We start from the raw sequence: 12109 nt of genomic DNA on the forward strand, positions 1-12109 counted from the left end.
TCCCAAAGTTGTGGTTTCTCATGGCAGCTCTCAGCACCCCTCTGTTGCACAGCTCTGCCAGCCTTGTGTCACAGATGCCACGAGTGTAAAGGGCTGGCTGTCCGTGGGAGAGGAGAGGAGGTGAGTCAGGCTGTAGTGGGGCGTGCTGGCAAGCAGTGTTCACATATTAACAGATTTCCACTCAAACTGGCAAATAGGGATGTCTATGTTAGAAATGCTGTGTGAAAGCCAAGGCAACAAAAGTCAAAATGTGCATGTGAGAATATGTGGCACACACAGTATATGTCACAGTGTTTACCATCACTTCAAAACATGCACCCACCCACAGTTCTTCACTATCAGCATCCTGGAACTTCTCCAATTGGGATTTGCTATATGAAGCAAAAGTCAATTAAAATCAGCCATTATTGTACAGATCATGAGATCCATAGTAGGAGATCCCATACTCATCCCACATGCTCATTAATAGCAGTGTGTTGTAAATAATTCCAGGACAATTGATTGGGGTTTGTATACTTTTCTGATGGCTGTATTTGCTTAGTTAACATATAACATTTTTAAATGGGTTGAATTAAAATTTTTAGCTGTTGGGGTTTGAAAGCAAAACGAGTGAGAGGCTCCAAGTCAGAGATACAATTTAATAAGAAGAAAAGTAAAAAGGTAAAAATAAAATAAAATAAATGCAATAACACGAAGGATCACTGACAGAGTCAGAATACAACCTGAGCAGGATGGTGGAAGCAGTCCAGATGAGGTGGTCTTCCTGAAGCAGTGATCCTGTAGAAAGGTCTGGTAGCTCTGGTCCTCTGGGAATCCAGTAGGTAAGGGCTGCTTGCACTGTCCCACATACCAGCTTATATCCAGGTGAGAATGCTTGGCTCCTCCCCCTGGGTGGAGCATCTCACAATGGGATGATGAGTTGTGAAGTGGGTCCTTGATGGCCCATTAAACAGAGACAACTCCTGGAGGGAGTTATTTGTGAGTCATGGGCAAGGCGTTGATGGGCCATTAGCAGAAGACAGCCCTACACTAGAGCACTGCCCCACTTGGTTTCAACAGCTCATGAAGATGGTGATAGAATAAATACTTTGTGTACATCCTACACCGCAACCCAGGACATTAGCAAATATCAAATTCCCCAGAAATACAGTTCTGTTGCATTCTGGAACTGTTTCAAATGTAGGTCAGAGTTAGTAAGTATGCTTAGCTAATGAAAACAGAGGCAGGGGGAGAAAGATTTGGGGAAAGGGAAATTCTGTCTACCCAGCTTGCTAGAGGAGCACCAGCTCACCCACCTTCTTTCAGAAGAACCTGCTGCTGGGTGAGGTGTGGTGACTCATCTCTGCATCACACGAATCCCACAATTTCAGCTTGGAAAGTCACCACCTGATGCAGGCCTGGTGTGCTTCATTGGGTTCCCTCAGTGTCTTGAGGAGCTTCCATGTAGTTAAGGAAATGTGATTTTCCAGGGAGGTAGACTGTGCAGTCCACTGTTCAGAAGGTCATGTGACTGTACAAATCCAAACCCATGATTATTTGTGAAGATTTACTGGCCTGATTCAGTGAAATCCATGCAAGAATGGCCTTGAGCTGAGATTTTTTTGGGGACAGGTGGAGGCTTCCAGTCCTTCAGATAGAGCCAAACACCAACATCCATCTTCCAGCTCCCAGTTAAGGCCTACCCAGAATTACACATGAACTTGACTCTTCAGTCCTGCTCAGAAACAAAACACTGGTAGGGCTTTTTTGGTCAAATAAAACATCAGCTCGATATGAAACAAACATCTTTGTTTTGGAAAGAGATTTACACACACACACACACACAAATGCACACACTAATTTTAAGGGCTGATTTATAAACAAAAATCTGTAATAAGCACACTTTTGTTTGTAATTAGCAGGGATAAGTTGTTTGCTTTAGTTGCCAATATCAGTAGCAATGGAAGTACACTTGCTCTTTTGTTTTCAACTCTTTCACTACCTCTTTATGTTTAGTTTCAAGGTGAGATCAGTATCTGGAAACATGATGTAATTTATGCTGTTATCATTTTATGAACTTCAGCAAATCTACTCCTGATAATGTATTATAATTATAGTGGTAATCAGAACTGGATTTGAAAATGTAGCAAGCCTGGTTCCAACTGCCACTGTGTGTCTGACCAGATCAGAAAATGAAAACAACAGTTACTAGCAGCTATTGTCACGGGAGCTTCAACTCAGATTTGCAGACAGATATGGACTGCAAAAATTAAATGGCTGTTCATTTCATATGTATACCTAATTTCTGTGGATTTTGAGACTGGTATCCTAATCTCTGTCAGCTTGTTCTCATTTTCTTCTCAGTTTTCCTTTAAGAGAAGCTTCCCTATTCTAAAGCCAAATGCAATGTTCCCTGCTGTGATGGATTCCTTCTTTTTCCTTCCTAATTGGAGCCATTTCATCAGATCGAATTTTGACAAAGATAGTAATTGTCATCCAATTTTAAGGCAATGATAAGATCAATATGAATTCTCAGATGGCAAGTATTATTACTGGGTGAGCACAAAGAAACAAAAATGAAAACTCCATGTTCTAGGGATCAAAACAGAGGCACATGCTTGCCTTGATCCATGTGTATGTGAATCCTGTTACAATAGAGGCTGTGCCTGTGGATGGATGGGGTAGAACAGATGGCCTTTCCCAGGCAAATAGCACAGGAAAACGAGCACCCAGTGCTTTAGTACATTCCAGTTTGGGTAATATGGGAGTCAATTAACTTGCCACCAAACAGGCTTACAGGGAAAATTACCCACAGCCCCATCTTAACATTTTCTGCTCCTGTTCCCAGAATGTCAGGAGTAAATACCCAAGAAAACCCGGCTTCTTTAAGGTAAATGTATTCAAACTGCATTTATGTAGGCAGAAGCACTTGATTATTTTTATAACATTGTTTAAATGAGATGATCTGATTAGTTAATGGCCCAAAGAGTTCAGAGTTCAAATAAGGATCTGAAATGTGTAGCAGCATCTTCAGACGTTTTCCGCACCATGGTGATTTTGGGAAAACATGCTGCCATGTATGCATAACTTGCCAGATACTGAAATGTTGTTTTAGCAGGTTCACCCTGCAACAAGACATTTCTTCAAGACATTTGACCCTCAGAGTTCAGCTCCTGTTCCATATTTGCTCCTCAGAGTGCATCCAGGTTTCCACTGCAGGGCTGCTCTGCACACGTTTCTCTGGCTATTAAACCAGACCTCCTGATTTCCCACTCCCAAAGTGTTAAATCCAAGGAATCAGAACCTGCTTGGGTTGTTTTTTTCTTTTTCATTATTTATATTCGAAATACATTTTAACTGAGGAAAGGCAAAAAAATACATGGTTGTCATACTAATTGGCAGCTGCTATGGGTAACAACTGTGACAAGTTTCAGCTCTGTCCCCTTCAACCCAGCCAAGTCATTAAAGGTTTCCAGGCAGAGAATTGGGTTATGAAACCCAATATACACTAGTAGCTATGCTGGTATCCCTGCATTGCTAAGCACATTCTCAGCCACCCAAATGCAGGTTCAGGAGGATTATGATCTGTGGAGGAAGGCCTCAGCCAAGCACTCAAAAGATGTTTGTTAGCCTTCAAAATATAAATAAAATATTTACAAAGAGAATAATTAACATTTGATGTTTACTTCAGGTTATGGTTAAACAGGCAGTGTCTGTACTAAGCAATGCAGTGACCACCTGCCACAAATGCTGTGATATTTGACAGATCCCTTTCTGCCAAGAAATATAATTTCTATTTAAATCTAAATAGAGAAGCCATGAATGCAAATTTCTCATCACAAAGACGCTGATGTTAATCCCTAGTACAGAAAAATAAGAAAAGCCAGAACGTTTTATTGGATTTTATATGGAAGATAATTAAACAGTATTTCTTCTTTACTTGGTATACAGCATCCCATCAACCTTCCTGCTGAAATTTGCTTATAAAGAAAGCCAGAAAGTTTTATTACGTTTTTATGTAAAAGAAAATTAGCATTTTGTATATTTGAACTTGCATTACAATAACAAAAAGCGGGTAAATAAAAAATTACCAAAGAATGATGAAAATAAACAGAAAAAAATGTGAAGAAAGCACAACACTGTTCTCATAGACACAATTTCATATTCTAAGCATGCAAACCAAATAAATGTTTGTGTACATATGTATGTATTGTATATATTCATGTACCAAGCAGTTCTGAAAACCTAAGCTGATGAAAGTTAGGAAATGCTATAATTAGATGTGCCTGCACACCCCTAGTTTGGCCTTTTTGATTGTGTACACAAGAACGTTTGCCAGGGATTTTTTTACACACACACACCCCCCACAGAAAATGGTGCAGTGTAGGCAGAAAATTTGCTTTGAGAATGATGTAATCTCTGAGAGAGCTGTTTTGTAGGAGCCTGTTTCTTCTCTGCCCACAAGCCAGTTTGGTATTTTGGATGTACCCAAGGAAGTTCTCTTAGCATGCTTCCCAGCAGGTGGGTGCTGCCAATCTGAGGCTGTGCAAGAATGTGTCTGAGGGTGCATTTAAAGAGAGGTTATTAATAGAGGGGAGGGGGGCAGGGGGAGCTGTATCCAAGGCAGCAACCTCGGCATTTAAAAATGTTTCACTTCAGCCTGTGCTGCCATTTACTGCATTTTGTGATGCATGTGAATTTTCCAAACAAAAGATGTTTATGAGGAGAGTATATTTTAAGATCCCTTTCATGACTGCACAGACCCCTCTTGAAGCAGATGGCCTGACAATTGCAAGAAAACTATTCATAAGCCAGAAGTAGCATTTAAAATTATTTTTTTTAAAAAGACAGTTTGTTCTCCATGTACATTTTAAGCAGGTACTAATTCTGTTTGTGGCAGCACTTTTCTCAACCCAGCAGCACCACAGCACCCAAACCTGCACCCTCCTGGCCACTCCCACCACTGCCCTATGCACAGGGGACCACTGAAATTCCAATTCCACTTACTGCTAAGTTGGAGTAATATTGGAGACACAGCAGTTTCCCTTTTATACCCAAAATAAGCAGTATCCACAGCAAAAATGTTTGCTTGGCATCTGTAATGTGTAGAAACAAGAATTTTCCAAAGACGTGAATATATTTAATTCCATTTTCATTCTCAGCTTTGACTGCTACCTAGCTGTTGTTAACAATCTTTGGGGAAAATAACTAGCTGAGAACAAAGTAACTAAGCCTGAGCCACTTCACCATTCCTAAGTTCATGTATTCAGGAAGAAATCTTGAAGCAATGGCTTAATTCAGCTGCATTTGCTGACCCTTTTAATTGCCTGCTACAGAACCTCCTGCTTGAAGGAAATAAGTGGTTCCATATCATGCACTTGATAAATAAATAATGCCATCCCTCTGGAGACAAAAATTCCATCTCTAGCACAAGTACAGGCACTAAGTGTCCTTCCGGTTTGGGGACATGGTTTGTTTTTGCTTTTCCTTCACCTCAGGAACTGAGACTTATTGTTTGTCACATCGAGCACATTTAGAAATATTTCTGAAAAATTTGCCTAATATCCTGCAGCAATGAGTTGCAGGGTTGATTATACACTGCATACGTTTTCAGCATTTTTCCTTCACCTTTTGATGCATATTTGTGCTTCAGAGAAAACAGAATAAATAGCCCCTTCTCTCTGCTTCTGTTACATCATCTTTTACTCTTGTGTTTTGAAAATTAAACAATCTTTTTAAGCACTTTTTAGATAGAAGCCTCATTCCTCATGTGTTTAATCATTTTTGCTGCACTTTTTAGCTGCGGAAGTACATACATGTGGGCATATACACCCTGGAGCAATCAAAAAGTCTAGTAAGAATAGGTTTTAAGGCTTTGCAGAGGTTTGCTCTTCGCTCCCAAAACAATTCCTGTTCATCTCATTCAAAATTCACTTTTAGAACAGGATCTCTCTGCACAGGTGCAGATGTGCAAGTTTAAAAGTGAGGAGCAGGACAGGGAGGGTGGAGAGGTTTCACCTCACATTCAGCTGAGTGAGCACCAGGCCAGCCCAGATCTGCTGAAGAAACAAAGCCAGAGACTGGACCAGGGTAAGAAATTGTTTGTGCTGTGTGAGGATGAGCTTTCCAAAGCCACACCCTTCAGACAGATAGTTTATAGATTATGTTGTTTGTTGCATACAGGTAAAGCCTTATAAAATAAGAGCCTTGTTACCCTTGTAAAATCGTGGCTCAGGCCTACTATTTCAGCTAAGCACAGCTAACAGCTGGCCTGATAAGTTCCCCTGAGAAAGGAATTGGCACGGTTGAGAAGGAAGGCTTTACCCATGTGAAACATCTTCTATTTAGGAGACAAGAATGCAAACATCGTTAGAGAGGAAAGTTTTTGATGGACACGTACACTAGCAACTACAAACCAATGAACCGAATTGCCATGAGTTACTAACCAATTAAACATGATGCCTTTAGAAAACTGTATAAATATGAGCTGTGAAGAATAAAGATGGGCTATTGTGCATGAAGAAATAAGTGTCTTGCCCGTCACTACTATAACAGTTGTTCCATCTTCCTGAGGCTCACCTCCACTCCAGGCTGCCTTTGTCCCTCACTCACCCTGCACAGCACTGCCCCAGCTCTGAGAACAGTGGTGGCGAGGGTAGGTCTGGTGCTGCAGCTCTGTTAAGCCCAAAAGAGAATGTGAAGGAGGAGTAAGAAGCTGGTGAAGTCTCCAGGAAAAATGTGCTCTCCAGTTGGGACCTCATGGAGGTGCAGTCAAGGCAGCTGGCACTTCTCTTTTGGCAGCCTTTTATTTTCTGCCCTGCAGAAGGTTTTTGCTTGTTCCTTTCTGGATCCAGAGTCTCTGTGTATTAAAGGCCAGAATCTTTCCTGGGGGAAAGCAGCACACACTTCATCAGGGGAGTGGACTGGCTGTACATAGGTTAGCTGAAGACCAAGACCAAATATATTTTGCATAGGATTCCCCCAGTCTAATTTTAGCCCTCCTACTTTCTTTTCTCTCTTAAAATCAAACTGAATATATCTTGTCCTTGGAAAGTTCTTTGCTAATCCTGTTTGTAGTTTTAAATGCTATGTAGACATTTTTCATTGTGGATTAATGTGCTGTTTCAAAGCAGTGGAGATTTTACGATTGCCATTAATTCAGAGAAAGAGACTTCTGTTACTATCATGGTTCTTTTGGAAACTTAATTTCATTCAATGCTCTTTTGAAGGCTTTGGGCTAGAGTGTTAAATGAATGCTATCAAAGACCATATTAAAGAGGATCGTATATAGTTGACCAGAGTTCATGCTAGAGCCTAGTTTTAGACAGTATCTTGCATTGAAAATATGGTTCTATTGCAGAAATGAAATTACCTTGAATGCTTGGTGTAGTAGTCTTATTTCTTAGAATACAATAGTAAATGGTCAAATTCTTCCTCAGAGTAAAACATATCTGATTAAAAAATGAAACGGAGAGAAAAATGTGAAAAGCAAATCAGTCATAAGAGCCCTGGGATCAGTGAAAAGACAGCTTAGACAAAGGCTCTCCATTTGAGTAGCCCAAATATTTCCAGGATTGTCTGAATGCTTCAATTAGAAGTGTCTAAAGTGCCTAATGTTCTGCCAGCTGATTCAGGATGCTGCAAAGGGGGATCAGAGAGCCAAAGTGAATATGCAGAAGCTTTTAAATACATTCCCACTATCCACAGTAATCAAAGTAATTTGCAAATACATCTTCTTAGCAAAACTTTGAGATCACAATCATAAAAAACAGTTGATACAATTAGAGGTATGAAGCTACGCTTTGTGTAACTGCAGCTATTCACATTTATTACATTTCTAAGTGTTTTCTTGTCTGCTTTCCCAGCTCATAATGTACATCTGATTTATTTGGAGAAGAATAGTGATTTCAGTCCTTCCCTGGTTTATTTTTTTGGGATATTTTTTCTGCAATGTTTTTGGTGTGGCTTCACCATGCAGAGAGTCCAGCCCTGCAGGGACACACCAGGCCTTGGCCAGGCTGCTCTGGCAGGCAATGCTGGCACCTTGGGCTTGTCGTTGACTGAATTGAGTGGCTGCTGCTGCTGAAAATACAACCTGCTGTGGAGCTTCCAAACAGTCTGCCTGCCTTATTCCAGGATTACAGCGCTTAAGGACAGGTAAGGATGATGAACAAGTTGAAAGGATCTTATGTCCTTACATCCACAGGGAGTTTCGTGCCTCTGTCCTTTTGGCATTAGTCATGTAAGCCTCTCATTCATCCACCTTGGGAAGACTGATTTGCTCAGCCTTTGGTGATTTGCTCAGGTTTTGATGTGCCAGCTGAGCGAACTCCATGATTGCTTGTGTGTATGGGAATTAATTATGAATTTAGACTCTATAAAGCAATCTTGTGGACTCCTGCTTCATTAGTAATCTGATCTGTTAGCCACTGCACTGCTGACTGTCTCAATTCACACTGCAGATACCATCGCTAGAAGGAGCAGACATTTGTGTGGAATTTGGAGTGTTTCACCAACTCTTTGCATTAAGTTCTTTCCATCCTTCTCTTATGAGGAGGGCAGCTTATGATGAGAGGCCAGAGCACAGGATAAGTGTTGCTCTCCCTGCTGAAAAGTTGTCCTGTGAAAAATATTCCATTGATTTTCTTTCCCAGAGAAAGCAAGTTAGAGTGCAGTGGTCTGGCTTCCTGGGCATTGACGTGCACCTTGAGACTCCCATGCTCCTGCTGTCTTCAGAGACAGAGTAAAATGTCCCAAGAGCTACAGTTGAACAGCAGATCACAAGAGTGAAGTGGTTATTTTCTTCTTTTAAGCAGTCTCTTCCTATTTGTAAACTAATTAAAAGTATTCTTAGGCAAATTGATACCCTGAGCCACCACCTGCAGGAATCTTATTGTTTGGTAACAAAAAATCATTTTTGTTTTCCATAAGAGACTTGGATAGGGCAAAGAAATATTTCTATATTGTATGCATTGGCAAGAAGGATTAGACGGGCTGTAATCTTGGTCAATCTAACTTCTACAATTATGGAAATCTACAAAGATTGATGTAAGTTGCAATCTATCTTATTCACCAACTGGTACAGGATGAATCTTCTCTTTTGAAGTACATATTTCACTAAAACTAGAAGACATATGAAGTGATTTATTTTTCTTTCTTTTCCCCATCAGATTGATAAAAGTCTGTGTAGGAAAGGGCTGAGAAACACAAAAAGAAAAAGTTGGAACTATTTGAATTGTCATGGCAATATCCTGGATTTTTCAAGAAGTTTGGTTCTGTTTAGCTAGTCACTTTAATTTTCCTTCACTACCTTGTCTCCATTCACTGCCACAATGATAATTCTTTATATGACTGTCAGCCCTTTGCATTGTGACAGCTTAAAATAATGTTTTGATATTTCTCTCTTTGTAAAAATACAATAAAGAAGACAACTGCCAAGGATAGGACAGAAACTATATGAATGTAAAACAGACACTGCCCACCAATAAAGCCAGAAGGAGTAATTCTCATCTTATTGCCTTGTTAATAAGCTTTTGCAACAACTAATCCTGAAGTCTTTGGGTTCTCTGGGCTAGTATGGCCCTTGTGCTTTGTCTGGATTGTGGTGAACTTCTTACAGGGGGTCTTGGACATTTCTGGGAATGCTTCAGCCTGTTTAGGTTGGGGAGGTTTAATACCTCACCCAGGCAGGCTGGTTCAGCCTCTGGTACAGCACTAACCACAGATGTAAGCTTTGGTAAGTTAGCTTTTTTTGCCCTCAATCATAACACACTTCTGCACAGTGAAAACCCTTTTGCAAATTAATACATGTTCATCTCATCTTTACACACCACCTCTCCAAGTGTTAAGAAGATCAATAATAAGAATTCCAAAAGGAAGGTGAAGGAGGGGTTGGAAGGATTTGATTTGGCACTTACAAAAGAAATGATGAAAAGGAATTGTCTTAAGATTTTGTGGAAGTTTACACCAATCCTTATCTAAGGTTCAAGGCCTTTAGCAGTATCGTTCCTGCTTTTAATGTATGCTTTGAAAATCCCAACCCATCTGGCATTGCCATAAATGAAGCTTGACTTCAATGAGGATGGTGTTTTTCAATGTTCTTTAAAAAATCCTTTTAAAAAGATCTGAGATATCAGATGCAGTTTAATGTTTCAGTATAGCTGAGGATTTCATTATTACCTTCTCTCACTTTTATCATTTTCTGTCTGTTTTTCCTCTCACATGTTCCTTCAGGACCTGGCCTTACTTGAGAGATGAGGAATTTAAATGAAAGTAGAACAAAACAAAACAAAACAAAACAAAACAAAAAAAAAAAAAAATCAATTGATCCATTCTTTGTGGCAGAAGCCACCAGATTATGTTGTTAGTCTTACAGCTTCTTAGCATGTGAGCAAGATTTTAGTTTTTGAAGGAATGTTGCATTGTTATTAGCTTAGTTTTACAGTAATCCTCTGAGAGAAGCTACCAGCAGAGTGTGTTTTCTGCTTTATTCTCTGTAGGATGCAGTTCTTAGGACAAATTACATTCCTTGGAGTTAAATGTGCAGTGCCATACTGCAAAGTAGTGTGTTCCAGAAGGAGGAGGATCTCCTGTGATGACTGCAGATACCACTGTTACAGGGAAAAATAAAAAATAAAAAAATAAAAAGCATAAAGAAAATGGGTTTCATTTAGGAGAAAGTCCTCATTACTTCCTGTTTTATCAATAGATCAGTGCCAAACCCCCAAATTCTGTCACTATAGAGAAAGAAGAGAGAGTTGTCACAGATGGAACACACTGAAGAAGGAAAGGACACTCTTGTCACTGCAGATGTGCTGGGCCATGTCTGAGAGCCATCAGGAGAGCACTGTTTGCACCTCAAACTATCCCTGGACTTGTGTCTCTCCCTCTTTAACAGAGAGCTGGTCCCAGAGAGCATCAAAGAATAGATCAAAAGTGTGAGATGTACTATTTATCTCAATGGACCACAAGTGCTGAAAGCTAGAGATGAAAAATTTAACATCAGATTTGTCAAATATTTCACCGCTGATGGGATCATTTTAGCAGAAATGACCAATGGCAGTGCTTATCCATCAAATTGAAGGCTTAATATAAAAAATAAATAACGTGGGAGATAGGTCTTCTAGTGGATGATTCATTTATGCATTTTAATTAAAACTCTTGATTGTTTAAATGCAATTGAAGCCAACTCAGAAATGCCAGTGCATTGCATCAGCGTGCTGAAAATCCCAGCAGCAGCCAAGGCCAGGTTTGCTCAGGTGTGGTGATGGTAGTGAAGCACAGGGGAAAGTTTGTCTCTACAGAACGTATTGCCACCAGCTGCTCCTGACTCTGCTTCTACCAGCAGGAACAGCCCCACAAATGAGAGCTCCTGCCCCAGCCAAGCTGTGCCTGGACACTGATTTCAAGCTGGGCAGTTGTGCTGAAGGGCACATGTCAATGTTCAAGCAGTGCCGGAGCTGAACAAGGTAAGATTAAACCAATCTAGAGACTGCCCTCCATATAACTGAGATGATCTTTGCCCTGGGATTTCCAAGCTTGACCACCATTTAATGTAAAATAAGTTCTGTTTATGTTTTATAGATCTTACAAGAAAGAACAAGCAGGCACACACAGAAACCAAGCGAGCCCATTGCAGAGCTGATGCAGCCAGGCTTTGCTAAGCCAATTAAGCAATTGAATAAAGACCACAACTGAAATGGACTCAACAGATCAGTGAAATCTAATGGTGAAAATTAATATACTAGGAAATTAAAATTATGAAGCTGAGACTGAATTTGATTTGTTGGTCTCAGGCTGGAGATATTTACAGGGAAGCTGTTTTCTTTGCAGTCTGAAGGATGCTTGTGTCCATCAGGTGTGAGGTTTGTGCTGGTTCTTCCCAAAAGAGACTCTCTAAAACAAAGGGTGACCTGTTCCTGACCTGTTCCACTTAAGGAGGAGGTACAGCCACCACAGTGCTGTCAGCAGCTCTGCTTCATTCCTTTCTACCCTAAATTGCCCTGTTGTAACAAGTTACTAGCTTGCTGTTCTGATTTTCCCTTTCCAACATTAAAAAATCTTTCCATAGAAGTGACAGAGATGACAGCAAAATCAAGCAGTAACAGCTGTGGGGGGAAAAATAAAAAAT

General features: G+C 40.3%; 1 long non-coding RNA gene across 1 annotated transcript; it reads left to right on the top strand.

Moving 5' to 3' along the window:
• The first annotated feature begins 7868 nt into the window (after positions 1-7868).
• LOC310922052 lies at positions 7869-11719 on the top strand. The gene is made up of 3 exons (XR_014592283.1): positions 7869-8136; positions 11324-11447; positions 11563-11719. It is a non-coding gene; the product is annotated as an uncharacterized lncRNA (long non-coding RNA).
• Positions 11720-12109: the final 390 nt, after the last annotated feature.

The sequence above is a fragment of the Zosterops lateralis genome (assembly GCF_965231275.1).
Source record: "Zosterops lateralis genome assembly, chromosome: W".
Classification (NCBI taxonomy): Eukaryota; Metazoa; Chordata; class Aves; order Passeriformes; family Zosteropidae; genus Zosterops; species Zosterops lateralis.